Source organism: Gavia stellata, chromosome 1 (genome assembly GCF_030936135.1).
Source record: "Gavia stellata isolate bGavSte3 chromosome 1, bGavSte3.hap2, whole genome shotgun sequence".
Lineage (NCBI taxonomy): Eukaryota > Metazoa > Chordata > Aves > Gaviiformes > Gaviidae > Gavia > Gavia stellata.
This window is the reverse complement of record NC_082594.1, coordinates 12502809-12519900: the sequence shown is the minus strand read 5'-3', so window position 1 is coordinate 12519900 and position 17092 is coordinate 12502809. Positions and strand designations below refer to the sequence as shown.

General features: G+C 42.9%; 1 protein-coding gene across 2 annotated transcripts in view; it reads left to right on the top strand.

Moving 5' to 3' along the window:
- Positions 1-310: 310 nt before the first annotated feature.
- The window catches only part of SESN3 (sestrin 3), a 37970-nt gene continuing 21188 nt past the window's right edge, over positions 311-17092 (top strand). For both annotated transcript variants that reach the window (XM_059825753.1, XM_059825824.1), the window contains exon 1: positions 311-379. The gene's annotated coding sequence lies outside the window, so the exon portion shown is untranslated. The remainder of the gene's footprint in view (positions 380-17092) is intronic.

Below are 17092 nucleotides of genomic sequence, written 5' to 3'. Positions count from 1 at the left end.
CTCGGAGGCTGCCTGGAGATGGGAGCCGGAGAAAGCTCTGCCCATTGGTTGGCGGCGGGCGGCCTCCGGGATTGGCGGGGCTCGGCGGCGGCGGGCGGGGCGGGCCGCGCGGATTGGCGGAGGGCGCAGGGGTGTGCGCATGGGGCAGCGGCCCGGAGCGGGGTGCTGGGGCCGCGGCTGGAGGATGGGGGCGGCCGGTGGCGCGGGCTGCTGAGCGGCGCGGAGCCACCCTGCCGCCTCCCCCCTTCCTCGCCCGGCCAGCGCCGCGCTCCCCGCCAGCATGAACCGGCTCGGCTCCGGCACTGTGGGCAGCGCCACAGCCGCCTCCGCCGCCGGCCAGTACCGGGTGTGCGGCAATTGCCGGAAGGTGCCGAGACAGGTACCGGCGGGGGAGGGGGGGTCTGTGAGGCGGGGGGAGCCGCGGGGGCTGCGGGAGGCGGTGGGGTAGAGACTTGGGGGGGTGGGGGTCGAGGGAGCGGGGCGGTGGGGCAGAGACGTGGGGGGGCAGTGCTGTGAGGAGAAATGGGCGATAGGGCAGCAGTGGGGCGGGGGGCTGAGGCGGGGGGCAGTGGGGGGCACTGGGCCGGTGGGGCGGGCGCTGTGGGGCACCTGAGTCGGTGTGGGGGTGTGGATGGGGCCTGCAGGGGGGAGAGTGCCTGGGGGGTGTTGGGTGGGAGGCAGCGGAGGGTTGCAGGGCGGTGGGGATGTGGCCCCAGGTGTGCCGGGGGTACAGAGGGGTGCCAGGTCCCGCACCCCCCTCGCCTCCCTCCCCCGGGACGGTTGTCACTTGCCCTTGCCCTAGGCTGCCCCCCGCTCCCCGAGGGGTTGGGGGCACCTGGCCTCCCCGATGGCGTGGGGGGATTGACCGGTGGCGCAGCCGTCCTTGGAAAGTTCGTCCACGTATCTCACCGGCAAAATTCATCAGCACGATCTCCATCAAGTCTTTGTGCGGGGGCATCGGAAATCGGAGCTTTAAAAATATAAAAAAAGCACCAAAAAAGCCCCTGCCCCCCCCCCCCCGCCCCAATCCGCTAAACCCCATCCTGCAGTTACCAGCCGCTCCCTTGCGCGGACCCTCTGTGCTTCAGGAGGAGTGTAATCTCTTCACCACCTCCTCTCGACATCTGCTTAACGGGGAGCATTAGTTGAGGTGCTTTTTGTTTGTCCAGTGCAAATGAATTAAAACTGCTGAGCTGTGCAAACGCGCCGAGTCCGAGCGCCCGAGATGAATGCGATGCCGTTTTTGGTTTTATTTTTATTCAGTCTCTCCCAATACACTTTTGCACCAGGTTGGTTCTTGAAAATGCTAAGAAAGCCTGTAAGTCAATGATCTCAAATATTTGCGCTCTTTGTCCAAAAACTGTTTTTCTTCCTCTGTGGGTCAGGCCAAGTGCCAATCAAAGTTGTTTTTCAAGCCTCTCTTCCCTGCAGTAGGACTGCTTTTTTCTTTCCTTTTTTTTTTTTTTCTTTTAAGGGTTTGGTTTTTGGAAAGGAGGTGTGTATTTAGGGGAGGGGGGAGGAGAAACGTTAAAAATCGGTCAGAGAGAGAAGCAGATCTTAAAAATCATGTTTCTTGAATATTTTAATGGAAACAAAATCTTATTAAATGTGCATGCTTGGTATGTGCAGTTATTTTTTCCATAAACTCTTGGATCATATTACAGTTGATACTTGGTGCTCAGCTCTTAGCTCAGCTTGCGAGAAATGTAATGGATCAGAGAAGCGCACATCAGCAGAGTCTGATTTTTAACCATTTCGTTGCAGGATTGAATCCCTTCTTGGCTTTAACTTGCTGCTGTTACTGCTTTAAGAGAAACAAGTACTTAAAAGAGAGAAGTTCTGCGGTGTTAAAGCCTGAAACAGCTTCAAACTTGACATATGTCTGAAGACATACAAATTAACCGGTGCCAAATATGTCTGCGGAGAAAGCAGGGAGGGAGCTTGCTTTGTTCTGCCAAATAATCAAAATGTTTTGTTGACAAATAAAGTGGTGCTTGGCAGCACTTGTAGATCTAAAATTAAATTTAAATTATTGCAATTTTTGAAGCTGTAGACTCATCCTACTGGGTAGGACTTTTTTTGTATACCTCTTTAATATCGGGGGGGGCAGGACTAAACGTTACTTTCCTGGTAACAGGAAACTTGCTGGATTAGACTTATTTTTTATTTTATTTTTATTATTGTTTTTTAAGTAATTTAGGGAGGATGATGGTAAAACATAGGTACCCAGTTGGGTCTGTTGAGGAAGGCAGCTCAGCGCTGTCCTGGTTTGTCTGTGGTCAGTTCAACTACTTTTGTTGCAAAATTGGGGAAAGAGAAAAAGAAACTGAGTGGCAGCCTCTGAAACCCTCTTGAAACATAGGTGTTTTATGCTTTCAGTGGTTGTGCTACGACATCCTTGCATCTGTGTTTTAGGCTAGACAATAAACATAGAAGTGGAAGGCTTCTGACTACATCTGTAATTATTTACAATAAAAATCACTGTAAATTTTAACCTTTTGCACTTCAATGGCACGCATGCAAGTAGAAAACAGGAAAAAAAAAAAAAGGGCTTGGTGGAAGTGAGATGCAAATTTGACCTGAGTCTCAGAGTAATAATCTTCAGATAAGTGCTGCCTCATCTGTTCTTTTGATGGTGTTGGGGTTTTTTTTTAATGCTCATGTGATAATATACTGGAAAAATGATTGGCCTTAAAACATGTTGAATCTCTTCTGCCCTCCTCAGTCTTAAGTCTTTATTTGAAGCCACTTGAACGCTTGCAGTTTAGGTAGTGCTGTTGTTAAGGGCAAAGCAAGCTTTCTACTCAGTGGCATATAATGAAATTTGAAATAGTCTAGCAGGTTTTGGATTCTCATGGGTGAAGGTAAGTTTCTCTTTCAGCAGGGAAACAGGAAAAGCTAGATGCAGCACTTTAGGTTTCAGCTAATTTCAAATTAATCAAAGTTATATTTTATTATGGAAAGTTCTATTAGGATAGCGTTAGAAACTTGCTGAGGATCCATGGGTTAAATTTGCCTATGAGGAAGGTTTTTCATATTAAAAAGGTGCAATTTCCGGTTGGGTTTATTGTTACGGGACACTTTAAATAACCAGATCTACTTGCAGAACAATTGCTGCTAATCAGAAGGGCTTAGACAGCCATAGATATGACAGCTACGTCATTATTTGATTTAGGAAAAAAAAAAGACAACCAGTAATAGGTGATGCTGGTTTGGGTTTGGCGAGTGACCTTGTTGAACAGACAACCGAGGCTAATGCTTTGACTCAGCTTAAAATGAATGGAAGAATGAGCAAAGCGAGATGAGTAGCTCGGGTTCGTGGGATTGATGGTCAGGCTTTGTAACAAAACTGGCATATCAGGAGGGAAAAGTGCTTAAAATGGCATACAAGTGCTGTAGCCAAGTCTTCCTAGAGGTGGCCGAGAGTTGCTGCCATTGCAGTAATCGGGACAGCCTCCAGCTCTCACGTTTGAAAATCCAACATCTGGGGGAGTCCCTGGGCAGGGGAGCTCCAGGGTGTAAATCTGGAGGGGGTCTGGAGCCTGATGGAAACCCGAGGTTCTCCTGCCTAAACAAAACCAATAGCCCAAGCAAGCAAGAAGAGAATACATAGGAAGGGCTCAGTATTTCTTTGGACAAATAACTGCTTCAGGAAGGCTTTTAGGAATAAGCAAAAAGTCTTCAGGGGATGGAAAAATCCCGATATGTCAGGAAATGTAGGACCAGGGAGAGTTTGCCAACTGTTCAAGCTTAGTTGCAAATTGCAGAGCATGTGAAGTAAAAGGTTCTTTTACATGTACGTACAAGTCAGTAGGATAGAAAAGAGAATGAGTATAAATGTGGTGCCAGGTATAAATATTTGTTTTGTGTTAGATTTCAGTGAGGGAGATACAAGGGCAATGGCAAAATGAGTGATGGGGGAGTGCAGTTTATAAGCATTCATCCCTGTTGGCAAGGTAGAAGTGAACCTGGCTTAGCTGACCCTCCTGGCTTGAGCCAGTCTCTGTGCTGGAGTCCTGGATAAAGGTATATGAAAGCCAGGATCTGTTCCTGTTTTTCATAGACCTACCCAATCAGGGTGATCCTGTGAGAGGAAAATGGCCATCAATATGATGGACATAATTTTCAGTGCTCCTCATCCCCTCCATGCCAGTCTCCTTCTTTAGCACGAGTCTCAATACTGTACAAGTTATTAAAGCAAATTTTGACAGAAGAGCATACAGATACATGAAGAAAATATGCATGACATGATACCACCAGAAGTAGGTCATGCTAGACTAATGTAGTAGTCTTTTGTTGATAAGATGTCTGTTAGAGCTTTGCATGGACTAAAACTAGACTTCATTCATTAAATATCTGAAGTAACGTCAAAGGTTGAACTCCTTGCTGCACTAGCAAGTCAGCTCAAGTTAAACTTTGGGATTTACTAAAACAAAATGTTCTAAATACCAAAAAGTTTAAGTGGGTTTGAAAAGTTTTGGGCAAATTCATAACAGAAAAATTCAACGAGACCTGTAAACAGGAAATAGCAACACTTTCCAGTATAGTTTCTGTATGCTTTCCTGGCTGTTACATGTCTGCTGTTGTCCCCAGCAGTGACAGGTTACTGGGCAATAGGAACCTTTGATTTGACACATTTTGTCTATTTTTCTGTTTCTGTTAATTATAGAGGAGTGATTGGGAACTGATGGGAGTGGGGATGGTGGTGGGTCATGCTGGAAGGAGAAGTCCCTGTGCTGAGAGGAGACTACCAGTGGGTTTTCCAAGGATCACTTGAAACTAACCTGATTTAACGCTGTCCCGAATCGCAGTGAGAGCGTGACTGTCTCTGAAAGACATACACACAGCAGAAGTGGTAAATGTTGTTGGTCCAGGGAAAAAGCAGAACATTTCATAGAAACCTGGGAGACCTTGAGCACTGGCATAGTTAGAAGTGGCGTGAAATCCGGTGGTATGAAGTGTAAGTGTTATAGGCTTGGCTATTTGTTGCTCCTAACTTTTAATAAGAGCAGCTCCTTGGAAGGAGCAGGGAGAAGGACGTCAGTGTGCGGGAGGACCAGCAGCTTACTGTCACCCTGCAGGGCAGTGTTGTTGGGGAGGAGGGAAGCCAGGAAGGATGGACCCTGATTAAAGAGGTGCAGAGGTGAGCTGGCTGGGTGCTGGGAGAAACGGAGTACTGATTTTGCAGAAGGAGACTAAAAGAGTTTGCTTTTCTAATCCAGCAGAAACAAAGGCTGAGAGGGGATATGATCCGTGTCTATAAATACATCTGATGGTAAGAGCCAGTGAGGAGAAATGAGCTCAAGAGTAGATGGATGTAAAATGGTTGTAAATACATTTAGGATGGAAAATTGAAGTGTCCAGAGGTATGAGGTTCTGGAAGAGTTTGTTCTAGGTCTGGTGCTGTCAAAAAAAGCACCTACTTTTAAAATAGTAAAATGTGTGAACGTCATTAAATGATGCGGTGCTTACAATAGCACTAGCCTAGGCTCAGGGAGTTGAGGTCATATCCAAAAAAAAAAAAAAAAAGCCAAGACACACTTTCATTCACTTTATTGTTCTGTGTGGGTGAATAAGAAAGTAGCCCAAAAGTGAACCAAAAATAGTCTAATGTCAGGTCTCGTAAGCCCCTGTAAGCTAAAATATGTGTCACCATGTGTCATGAAGGTGCATGGAGATGCTGTTACCTATTCTGTAGAAATCAAGAGGCCTTTCAAGGACGTCTCAACTATTTTGAGGAAAGTCAACTTGGTTCACTCTATTCTGAGCATAGGCAAATGAGAGTTGCTATGCCTTTGCTTGGAAAACACCCTGCGTTTTCCAAAGTGCAGCATTTTTTTTTTTTTTTTTTTTTTTTTGAGCTGCATAGTGTAGCTGGCTTTGGAAATCTGGTCAACAAACTTGGCTGTCACAGAGAATCTTATTTTGTAAAATCAAATTATGTCTTCCGTAGTTTGAGCACTCTTAATAATAGTCTTCTCACACTGTAGTTGTCTTAATTTACGGTTGCCTAGATGACTTTGAATCTCCAACATGCCTCTTCCTAAAGGAGCTCTCAAAGTGATTTGCAAAGTCTGTCATGAAAATCCAACTCTGTTTGTATTGGTTCCAATTTTAGCAACTTTCTGTTGTGTAAAACGTGGTGTCTGCCTTTGGTGTTTGCGTCTTCCAGTCCCCTGGAGCACTGCCGTGGTGAAACCAGCTCAGGTCACTCCTCCACTAATCCTGCGTGCACAGCTAGGGGAGGAAGATGGGTCTTTGAGGGTCCAAAATGTAAAGCTATAAACCAAAAGCAACAGACCCAACCTTTTAGGGCAGTTAAGATTGCCGGCAGCAGGCCCCTCACCCTCATCATTTGTTCTTACTTTTTCTGGAAAGATTTGGTTAAAAAAAAAAAACAACTTAAAGAACTGGATTCTTTCTTGTGAAATAAATGCAGTGAAAATCCAGAGATGACTGTGGTTTCTCTCCTTATCCATCCTCATGAGTCTTGCAGTAATTTGTATCTTTGCAGAGTCTGACCCTTTTAAATAATTGTTCTCCCACCCCCATGTGTAATTATTGGCTTCGTTGCCTGGAGTCAGAGAGCGCTATTGCTCTTAGCTCATGTATGCTGGTCTTGAGGGTTCCTGGGTTCTTCCGCTTTGGCCTTAAAAGCTAGTGTAAAAAATATTCCCTGTATGTTTCTAGTCTTAGGGGCTGCAAATGAGAAGGCAGAACTATTAAATTTTCATTAGACCTGTAATGAGAGTGGCATGACTGAAATGAACCTCTGGTGAAGGACTCTGTTTTGCAATGAAAAGCTGTAAGACATGGCCTCGTAGGAACCATGCTCATTTAGAATAGTCACTTTTATTTAAAAAAACAACAGCAAAAACACAGTCTTCTCTGAATTACAGGGAGGGAGCAGAGGCAAGAAAGGAAAGAAAGTGGGGAGGAGGATTTTCTTCAAAAGAAACTTTGAGGTTTAGTGTTGGGAGCGAGTTTAGCCAAGCGTGGAGGTTGTCCTCTGTTAAGACTTACTGCTGCTGGTAGGAGTGGTGCATTGCATTAGCCAAATCGCAGGCTGTGGTTTGGAGATGTGGACTCTGTGCACATTTGCTTTAAATTTATGCATATTACTTAATTAGTGCTTCAAATTTCACATCTCTTTAAATGGCGGTGTTTTGAAATCTGAAAAAAATAATACGGTTCATTAAGCATCCTTGGTTTTTCCTCTCTCCCACATTGGTGAGGGAGCTGTTAATACTCGTTTGGTTCTTTATTTGAACCTTTTTTCTGGCTAGGGAGATTTGAGCAAGAGAAGATAGTGGTATAATTCTCCCTGGCTTTGCGTAGCTAGGGGAGTTGGTCTGGAGATTTATTATCAGATTTCCATTTCCAGGGCTGGAGAATAAGAAGGGATCGCAAGCAGAGTTTGCTTGGCCAGGCTGAATATTGGCTTTTGTCTAAGTGGGTCAGGATAGACGGGGGGGAAAAGGGGCGTTTTCAGTAGAAAAGAAATTCGAATTGTCAGGAGGGAGACCTCAGTTAATGAGAAACTGCACACCATCAGCTTTGGAAAAACCTGTATGGAAATAATTTATGCTGTTTAATTTCTCTGTTCTTTGCAGGTGTTCCTGTTTGTATGCAGAGGTCCTTCCCATTGTTGTCTCTGCAACGCAGCCTGGTAGTCTGTGCACTTTAAGTAGAAGCTATAGGGAGCGTAATGCAGATGACTCAAATATCTTGTGAAATTCCATTACAGGGAGGTAGGGATATTCTTCGCAAACAATTTTTTTCTTACTCTTTATCTATCAGGCAGTCCATTGAATCCATTAGGGATAGTTCAAGAAATTTGATGGGGTTCTCGGTATGCCACCCTGGGCAAACTAGTGTTACTGATAATAGGGGAGGCTATGATGAAGGGGTGTTAATTTTAAATGTCTCTCTTAACCACTGGTTTCAAATTTTTATTATAGGATGCTTCTTGCATATCAGACATTGGATAAATATCAGTTGGGGCAAAATACCAGTGTAGATGATAGTTGATATTGCATGTTTAGGATGCTGAGAAACTGTTTTGTTCTTGGTATAGACCATATCAACCATTGATTTATTCAAATATCTTCATTCTAGCATCTTATTTAAATTGAAAGTAAGATGTTTTGAAGCACAGGCTTTTTTCTTCTAGGGCATAGTGCTCGTTACAATTGGGGACCTAAGTTAGGGAGGAGCTGAACAGGGTATAAGTAATGGTACTCAGGGTAACAGATGGAAGTTGGTGCTCTTAATCTAGAACGGCATCTTAAATCTTTCCTGAGTGTCCCTGGTTACCTGAATTAGAGTAAGATAAATAAACAGATACAACCTTCTAATTAAACACCTGTTTTTTTTCTTGTTAATGACTCTCTCCTATTTCTCTCAAGGTAAGCATCTTGTTTTGTTAGACCGGCAATGGATTTCTAATGGATTCTGAGCTCAGCACCCAACCTAGTGAACTTGGTAACAGTGTGAGGCTACCTGCAGTCCCCTTCCTCAGGGGATCCAGTGGGAAAAAAAAGGAGAGGGATAGGAAGTATTCCAGGCTTCATGTGTTGTGAGTAGGCTGGAACTGAAGGGATAAGCCTTGCATCACACAAGAAGTAAGTTTCTCATGGACTTGCTCTGTATTGTGTGGTCACTGTGTGCACCACCCTTTGGATTGTGGTTTAAGTCTTCCAATGTACACAAATGTTAGGTTAACATGTATGAATGACAGGAGAAATCGCATTCTTGAGAATTATGTGGAGCCATAGGTCTCTCTTACCTCTTCAAGTGCAGAAGACATTTGGAAGAAAAGTAAAAGGTGACTTTAAAATCAGGTCTTCATCTATTCAAAATGAGCAATAAACTCGTAAATACAACCAGTATGTCTCAATTGCTGCACTTTGGAATCAAAATGCATAATTGTGTGTCTGTTTTAAAGTGTATTAAATTTGAACTTAGTGTTGACATGAAACTAGGGGGAATTGTAAATTCTTCTAGAGTCAACTGATACTTTAAAGGATCAATTAAATTCTTCCTTAGAAGGGAGGAATAGTTGCAAGGATGACTTCTCACTTAACATTTTCACTCAAAAAGGAACATTAAATGTGACTTGTAGGTTACTTGGGAATTAAGAATTTGTGCTTCTGAGCAATTCCACACAACTGAAGTAAAACAGAGTTATGTTGATGATAGCAAAGAAGTACTAGCTGTCTTGGTGTAAGCAATTCTTAGAGCAGTACAGAGCTGCTTACTCAAAATCATCTTTTATCTGTCTCTGGGCTGTTTATTACTGCATTGGATTTGCTCTGGCTGATACCAACAAAACGATTGAAAGCTAGCATATGTTCTCTCCTCTGTATGAATTCTGCAGTTAAAAACTATTTAATAAGACAGTATCTTAACAGCATTGAAGCTAATTTAATAGCATGTGCTTGTAAATATGTTTAATATCTCCTGCTTTAGCATGTGGTGAAGGAATATAGTTACATTACTGGCTAAATGTATCTGGAGGGGTTTTGGCCATATGTTTCTAAATCTGTTTTAATGTAATTATCCCTATTAGCTGAAAAAATAAAAAATATTCCCTCCGAGTTGATTGACGTTCTTCTCAGTAAAGCACCCTCATTGCTGATTAGAGGTGTGGAAATAGCAATTTGTTCTAGCATTTAGAAATTTGATTAGACCTCTAATGAAATGGAGTGCCTACACGCTGTCTAAATATTCTACCTGACACCAGTTGGATCTCATCCAGGGTGGAAGAACACTTGCAATGTTGCTTTACTACAGTATGTTTTGTGTCTTGAAATCAACTGTGCTGCCTGAATGCAAATACCCACTGGCTGTTCAGCGGACAGAGTGAACCTTGACCCTCTCTGGAAATTGGCATAAGGATTTGATTATTCCACTAAGCACTCATTCCCTTACTGCAATAACTAGCTTAGAGTGTAGAAAATTAAGGCAACTGTTTATGTGGAAGCACCCATACTACTAGGTCCTTAAGCTGGACTTCAGCGTGTCTGCGCACATAAGTTATACGTAGTATGAAGTGTATATGAAGTAGAAGCATGCTGTTAAAGCTCATAAGTTGTCACTGTTCTTGTGTAGTAATAAGTTGATAACAGCACACTGTAAATGAAAATTTAAAGTTAAAGCACCACATTTCTCCCTCATTACAAGCTGGCTTGTTCTGTTTCCTCCAAAGGCTGATTGAAACACCCATTGGGTGCCATGGCAGCTGTTCTAGAACCCGTATTTTAAGTCCTCTTTAACTTGGTTACAGCAGTTTTCGCTCAAGAGCACTACTGCCAGAAAACTCTAGATCAGGATTCTTCATTAGCATCCTGCAGTGGAAACTTCCAGTCCCTAGTGATAGGAAATCCATTAGAACAATGCTTTAGGTGCATGATGTCCATTGGTCAACAGTTCATTTTGACTGGATAGCTTCTTCCTCTGAAATACAGAAGGTAAGCTCTAATGCATCTGAACTAGAATCAGATACAGCCTCTTGTCTTCTTCCTTGTAGGTATTTTTTATTCTGTTTCTCCACCATATTTAATAATTTTACACTTTGCAGTCTCCACATTTAAACAAATACAGTGGAAGTGTTGAACCAGAACTCCACTAGTTTATGCTGTATTAATGCTTCAGGAGACTCCAGAAATCTTTTTCACCTTCTGTTCCTTCCAGAAAACCCGAACAAATTGTTCAATTACGTTAATAGTTTAAGTTTTGTGTTACTGGGGACAAGGCAGTAACATCAGGGCTCATGCAGGTAGAACCTGCTTTGAGATAAGTGACTTTTATTCCAGCAATTCAAAACTTGTTGTCTCACTTCAATGCTGCTGCTTCACAAGTAGTTAGAAGAAAAGGTGTGTTGGTTGAAAGGTCAGCTATAGCATACTTGAAGGCTGAAGGAGCCTGCAGCCGGTGTTGTAGTTCTCCAGGGAAGACGGAGCTTGGTGCTTGTTACACCTGAGCAGAGGACGAGTGGAAAGAGAGCAGTCTGCACCAAGGGGGGGTATGCTGGAGCCATCTTTCATATACAGCTTAGAAAAGCAAAATGGCAATGGATGTAGAAGGAAGGTCTCCCTCCATGCCCCTGCTCTTTAGGTCACTTACGCAAAAGGTATTAGATAAAGCTATAGTTACTTGACCTATTTATCCAACAGAAACTTGCAGTACAAGCAAAAGCAGTTTGACTATCCAGCACTGTTGCTGTTTTGTATGGGACACTCCTTTGGGTTAAGCTGTGCCTCATGAATACTTACAGGCAGCATCCAGCCATCCAACATGAGTAATTTGTCTTGTTTGAGAAGCTAGGTCTGTGGCGTTGGTTCTTGTTTCCCAGAAAAGTTGGAATACCCGTTGCACAGTCTAACTTCTGTCTGTACAGAGCTAAGCTGGATGCAAATAAAAGCTGTGAAGGTGTCTCTTAGGAGCTGGGCTTACTCTGATGCAAAGGTCTTCGTTTGGGCTTGGTGACTTCATTCAGAAAAAGGGCAAGTAGACTGGAACTCAATGGAGGGTCTCATTATGCAGTGCGTGTTAATCACTCTTCCATAGCTAGAGAAGATGTTACTCAGGCAGGGTATGAAATAAGTGGGTTTATTATTTCTGTAGTACTTGCTGGTGATTTTTTGTACAGTCATTAAGTCACTAAAATGTAGCCAAAAGTCCTCTTAGTAAAAGCACAGGCAGTAATCTGAGAAGACAGTAACACCTCTTAGCTCTGAAGTTGGAGGTCAATCTGAAGCTCTGCCAATATTCTGGCCTGGACGGCTGAAGAGAGCAGGAATAGCTGATCTGTCTCTGGACATGTCCCTGTATTTATATGCAATAAATCTTCTATAACAGTTACAATTCTTAATTTTTGAAAATCAGCATCTCTTTTTAAGCTCTGTCAGGAAAATACATTTGTACCTTAGGTCTTTGCTGCCACCAACTCAGCCACGTTAAGTCAGTGTGTTTTGGAGATTGTATCTCAGTAATGACTGACTTTGGTAAGACGTAGCTTAAGATGCAAAATGGTCTTTAAAAAAAAGAAAGAAGGAGGAAGATACTGCCTTATTGCAAGTATTGTTACCGTCATTCCAGCAAGTCAGTGGCTTTCGGATGCGCTACTGAGATGAAGCCTTTCCTCTGTTGGTCTCTTGCCTAAACCTCTCCCAGACTAGTCAAACATAAAACAGTTAGCGTGTCAGCTCGTGGCTCATTGTAAAACAGTCTCCAGCCTTTGCAAACTCCTTGGAGAAATAGTTTGCCCTAATTGGTGACTATTTTAGAATTCACTATTGGGGGAAGAATCAAAAGGGCTCACCAGTGGTTTTCCATCTGTGGCCCTAGCACCCATAAGATTTTTCTGGACTTCTTTCAAGGAGACTGTGTAAGAAAACTTATTTCAGTAAACTCATATGCATGTTGTAGATACCGCCTCCTTCTGAAAAATGCTTATGAGTCAACTAATCAAAAAAGGCTTAAACTCCTGGCTTAGACAGCAAGGAGCTTACACTTGGAAATTGTACCTTTAGGCTAGAAGTAAAGCATGTTAGTCAGGGAGATTTTATTTTTCATCTGGCGAGTTCTTTCTGTTTGAGTCATTGACCAAAGAGAGATGGCAAAAAAGGTGCTTCTCCTAAAGCAGGAGGACATTGGTCCTTTTGGATGTCCAGAGGGACTATCCCTTTCCAGGCAGAGCTGTGAGAACAGCATCAGCATTCCTTACGTTATCTGAACTGTAACAAAGATGCTCAGCGGTCATCAATTGTACATGAGCATTCATCTGAGAAACTTGTGCCAAGGGGGCTTCTCATTTTTTTAAAAGCTTTTCAATGGATTAACTTTTAAAATTTTAAGAAACGTCGGCCACAAGTTCTGTTTGCTATGAACTAAAAACCTTATGTCAGCCTCATCTTTTAATATTTTTATGTCGGCTTGAATTTTAATGTGAACAGCTTAGCTAAAGTTCTTCATGGTGAGGTAGCATAGCCAACGTCTGCTTATATTCTTCCAGGTAGATACCATCAATCTAAACAAACATCATCTGCCCATCAAGTGAGTAGGGAGGGTACGTATTTATATTGTCTTCATGTTTTAAGTCTTCAGGGTTTTTTTTGTTAACGTTTTTCAGATCTAAATTGATGTAACTTCTGATGACGTGCATTCAGAAAAGGGGAAAATAACATTCGCTTCCTAAAAACAGTGTTAGTAAATAATTGAAGTGTACTGTACTCAAGATTATGAAGTAAATTACATGGTACCACCTGTGTTGAACAGACAGTGTAGGAATGTGCTCACCCAGGCATGAAGGAGCTCCATAATGTGGGCTGCGTCTTTTAGACTGGATTAGCATAATGCTTGTTTCTACAATGGTCCAGTTTAGTTGAAATGTCTCTTTGTTTGGGTCATGCCAATTCCTATCTAGACTGGAAAATATATTTCATTTTTTAATAGCATTTATAGAATAAATAGTATTCTTGAACCAATCTGCTGCAGATATGTAACAGCATTAGAGAAGGTATAGTGGGTCAGATCAAAACGCAGTGTCCTGTCTCTGACAGTGACCAAGGAGAAGTATCTAAGGAAGAGGATGCGAAATGGAGCAAGTTCATTGTGACACTCCCTCGGGCCTGTCTCCCAGTCTCCAAGTATTTGCAACTTGAAAACTTCCTGAGCTGGCGGTGGTTTCTCCATATTTAATAACTGTTCTTGCATTTCTCTTCCATGAGCTCGAACAATTCACTTTTAAGCACGTGCTGAATTCAGGTGTCCACAGCATCTTACGGCAAGGATTTCCACAGCTTAGTTGCACATTGTGGAAAAGGTTAAGTACCTCTGCTTGAGCTTGTCACCTGCTGGTTGGTTCCTAATCCTTTTATTGGAAGTGGTAAAAGCACACTATGCATGGACTGTGACAGCCAGGAGGCAATCAATTAAAATATCTTGACATGCTCATGACAGCAAGCTCAGCAGTTCAGAGTTGCTTTCCAAGACTCAAGCTACAGTGTTTCACAATCCTGTGTGAAAAATGGCAGAAAGCTAGCTGGGAGGGCTCCAGCACTGAGTTGAGCACATTTCCCTCTTTTATCTGGATGAGATGATTTGTTTCTCTGAATTTTGGCAAGTTACTTCCATGACTCTTAAGATAGTTCCTGCACACAGATTTAAAATAACTGCTATGATCATTTTGTACATAAAATGTGTGGGAAAAGCAGTTTGAAAACCCATGCTTCTGCCATCTGCATGATTTTCCTATGTGTCAGAACAGAATTTGGTTTTATGTAGTACCTGGTAAATGAAAGGTGCTTGGGAGCATGTTTCTGTAGCAGCGTATTCTGGGACACTATTTGCTCAGTAGTAGTTTTTATCAAGCGGAAAACACTACAAGGACACAGACTTATCAAGAGGGAGTGCTGGCAGGGACACGTGGTGAGTTTATTTCTGGAACGTGGGGCTTCTGCCATTTTACCTTTTCCTTGAGATGCAGTGACGAAGCACCCGTGATATACTCCAGATAACAAAAAGCTCCTGTGCAATGGGTGTGCTGCTTTTCTGCTAAAATTCAAACTTTCCACTTAAACATCCTGGTTCAATGGTTTTCACCATTTAGCTGATCAGGGGAGCAAGCAGAGTGCATTGCCTCCTGCGTTTTTAGAGAACACCTACAAGAAGTGAGAGCTGTAACCAGACAGTAACCGCAGGCATATGCTGCAGTTAAAATATTTGGTGAAAAGCAGTGGAAGTGCCTGGTAAGCAGGACTGTATGGTCTGAGATCTCATAGCTACAGGTCAAACAGCTCTCCACTTTGGAAAGATCCTCAACCTTTGCCTTCTTGAGTTAAACTCTCCGGTAGATTTCGACACTTTGCTAGTAAAGATTTTTCACTGTTTGGTATTTAGTAAACATGTAGTGTTTGACAATAATAATGAACATGGCTTGACTAACACCTCAGCCAGCAAAATACCTTGTGTGGTCAGGACACCAGTGCAGCCTTGTTGCTTCTGATAGCCTGTCATGCAAGTGGTTGAAGCTGGGAAGGAAACAATTTTAGCAAGCTGGTGCAGAGGTCAGAGCCCAGCTTCCGCCCCTGCAACTGTGGGGGGATTGAGATGCTAATCAGAGGAGGATATTGTTATTATTTTTTCCATTAAAGTGCGAAGGTAGGGCTCTATACTTGCTGTGAGCAGATCTCTTTATGATGCTATTCAGTCTGAACTGTCTAGCTTCATCATTCCAACTGAAAACTCAGCAGTGGCTAAATTAACGTTTGTCTCGTTTCTCAAGCAGGTTGTGCAGCTGAGCTTCTCGTGCCTGCCTGACTTAGGAACTGTTAATCAAGGACTTCTTTAAAACTACTGTTAGCCAAGGACTTCTTTAAAGCTAGCTTTAAATATTTCTAGAAGAGCTGCACTTGTGCTAGTGATTTGCAATGCAGGCATAACCTTAAGAGTCTCACCCTTAGTAAAAATCTAAATTGCAATGTTTTAAGGCACACTGCACCTGAATTATGTCCCTCTGTGCTCTTTGTCATAATGAATGTGATGGCAGTGCCGAAGAGGACAGGTGAGAGAATGCAGCCTCGATGCCAATCCCTGGTTAATTCTCCCAGACTGCTTTTACAGTAACCTGCAGTGAAGTGCATCTTCCTTCCTGTAACCCTTGGTGAGCATGAGCTCTGCTGGAATACTGTAGCATTTGAGGATGTTCCAGCATGAATTGCAATGGAGTCCGTTAAAGGTTTTCTTTAAAATACATAGTTGGAGTATTTTGCTGTGTACTGCTTGTATATTAATCTAATATTTTGAACATTTAGCATTGTTGGAATACTTTTCTTTAAAAACAACTAAGCCACTTTCTTCACAGGAGAAGGTTGCCATTATGTATTTGCAGTATGGATGAATACCATTCAATTTTGCTTGCTTACAAGGCATGTATTTTCAGACAATACTTCTATTAAAAATTTGGTAGAGCGTTCTTGGGAGGCAGTTCTGCCAGAGATACATGACAGATTTACATAACCCTAGGGGTCTTTCTCTCTTTTTTAATACCAACTAGTTATGCCTCTCTGATTGGCAGTATGCCCAATAAATCAAATGTGTGTGTGTTTATGAATTGAAGTATTTAACCATTCAGTTACTGTATTGTAAAGAGGCTGTGCTATCAGTAGTTAATTTAGTTATTAATTCAAGCCTGTCAAAGCAGCTGCTGTTTTATCTGTACTTTCTATCAAACGTTTGTTCTACCTGTTGGCAGTGGTTTGCTGTGTGGATCGAATGGAGAAGTCGATACGGTCTCTCCGTAGGAGGACGGAGACCACATGTGTGACCACGGCTGCTGCCCTTACCGACGCTGAGCATGCAGCCTCCCAAGCACGTGGGACCCCGCTGGCAGGGCAAAACCAGGCTTGGTTAGATGGGCTGTGCTCGGGCAGGATGAGGCAGCCCTCTGCATGGGAGGCGGCAGATTAAAGGATATGCCTTGCTGCTTCAGAGACTCTTCATTAGCAAGCAGCATTGCTGTCCTGGGTGATGATGAGGCAGATTAACTTGATGCAGTTTTGCCAATTTAGTGGCTGAAGGCTATGTTCCCCAAACTAGATAATACTGGTCTGTCTCAGTGTGTCAGACTTGGACTAAATCTGAAGGTGGAAGTGGGCCAAGGTACAGATAAAACAAGTCCCAGCTTAAACCGCTGAAGTTTTCCACTGTAACTTTTGCCCTTGATATCTGATGCTGGTGAAACATAGAAAATGCTCTTCTGCTGTGCTGGTAGGATTTTGAGTCATCTTGACGATCACAGGATCTTCTGTCCTGAGGGCATTTCTTGGGGAGCATACAAACTCCAGTGTTACCATTGGGTGTGCAGGGAGGGAAGGAGGCGAGGTTCTCCATGGACTGATAAGAGGGAAGCATTGTTTCTCTCTTTTTTTTTTTCTTTTTCTTCTTTTTTTTTTGAAGGCTTAAGTAGACCAGAAGACTATTTGTTGTCTGCTGGTGGTACGTATCTTGCCTGGCTTCAGACCACTAAGTTTGACCTAGTAAGCCATGGGTTCCTGTCAGTCTATGGAGGAAAACTAGGCCTTTGAAT